The following is a 2,069-nucleotide window of genomic DNA, read 5'->3' on the forward strand; positions in this document are numbered from 1 at the left end:
TTAGGGTTTAGGGATTAGGGATTAGGGTTTAGGGATTATGGATTAGGGCTTAGGGCTTAGGGATTAGGGTTTAGGGTTTAGGGTTTAGGGTTTAGGGTTTAGGGTTTAGGGTTTAGGGTTTAGGGTTTAGGGTTTAGGGTTTGGTTAGTTAACCATGGTTAAGGTTAGCTAACCACGATTAGTTAACCACGGTTAGTTAACCATGGTTAGTTAACCACGATTAGTTAACCACAGTTAGTTAACCGCAGTTAGTTAACCGCAATTAGTTAACCGTAGTTAGTTAACCACGGTTAGGTTACCTCGGTTAGTTAACTACGGTTAGTTAACCACGGTTAGTTGACCGTAGTTAGTTAACCACGATTAGTTAACCACGTTTACTTAACCACGGTTAGTTAACCACGGTTAGTTGATCGCAGTTAGTTGACCTCATTTAGTTGACTGCAATTAGTTGACTGGAGTTAGTTAATCCCTTTTAGTTAACCACTATTAGTTAACCACGGTTAGTTAACCACGGTTAGTTAACCACGGTTAGTTAACCACAGTTAATTGACCACAATTAGTTAACTACGATTAGTTAACCATGATTAGTGAACTAGAGTTAGTTAACCGCGATTAGTTAAGAGCAGTTAATTAATCAGAGTTAGTTAACTAATGGTTAATTAACTAATGGTTAGTTAACTACAATTAGTTAATCATTAACTATGGTTAGGGTTAGTTAGTGTTCTTGAATTCAACCTGGCGGACTTTTCTAATTCCAGCTTGACAACTCAGCCACTGATCATCGAAAGGTCCCATCATCAAACGAGCGCGTTGCCTAGTAGGAGAGTAACTTCGAGTTCGAAAAGTCATTCAACTTTGGCCCTCCATTCATGTAATTCGTTCCACAAAAGGATGGAAATTGAAGTTGTGCACATTCAAGAATTGAAGCAAGAATATCTGAAGGTTCTGGATCTTGATGACGGAAATGCAACACAGCTAAAGAGGAAACTAGGACTTCAACCATTTGCTGTTACAGTGTGAATTTTTGCTGTGTAATGTCTTGAGATAGTGACATATCTGATAATATATTTTTGATACTATCTACCCCGTTCTGTAACTCCTTGTTAGTAAGCATCGTTCCAGGTTTAACTGTTACCAATTGTAACGTCATTCTCTTCTTGCCACCTCTTCACGTGACTCCAGACTAGTCTATCAATATTTTCCACTGGTTCCTTTCCTCACAGTAGTGCATTGACACAATAACTCACGGCTATTATTGTTGGACTCAGGTAACACTACACACTTCTCAATACAAAGTTTCTGAATCATTCTGCTTAATTTTATTATTGAAAGAAATGGTTTTTATAACCCAAAATTATAATAGATTTGCAATAACTCCATTAACGGAAAATTGAAAGAGTTAAAAAAAAACCCTAATTTAACAAAACATCTACCCTAATATTTGAGAGAGAACAAATTGTATAGACATTTCCAATCAATCAATAGGACAAACTTCTAAATGATAAAATCTAACAAAATAACAAGCAAGATTGTACAAATATGATCCAAGAAACAGGACATCCTAACCTTGAGTTTTGAATAAACAAAGTGAAAGGCTCCCAATAATCTTTCTGGAATCAGAGCTCCGATAAATGCAAGCATAGCCCACCGCGCATGCAACATCTCAAAACTTATTGATAAAAGAGGAAAAATGATCATATATAGAGCTTCACACAATATAACATCATTAATAAACAATTATGTTTTATATAATGTTTTTCTGTTAATTTTGAAAACAGGCACTTCATATTATTGATAAACTATTTAAAAGAAACAGGAAATTATTGTCCAAAGAATACCATAATAAAAAATTATTTAATATTTTTTATTTTATATATAAGCAAATAAAAAATTCAAACTTTTTATCACATGAAAAATTACCATACATGACAAGCAGTAGCAACACATACATCATGGCTTCCATTAAAATATTAAATATAACATACTTGAAGTATTTGTGCAGCACCACAGGATCCTTGCCTATCCCCGCAATGTCAAAGCCATAATCCCCAAGCAAGTCCCAGTAAGAT

This window comes from Vigna radiata, chromosome 2 (assembly GCF_000741045.1).
Source record: "Vigna radiata var. radiata cultivar VC1973A chromosome 2, Vradiata_ver6, whole genome shotgun sequence".
Classification (NCBI taxonomy): Eukaryota; Viridiplantae; Streptophyta; class Magnoliopsida; order Fabales; family Fabaceae; genus Vigna; species Vigna radiata.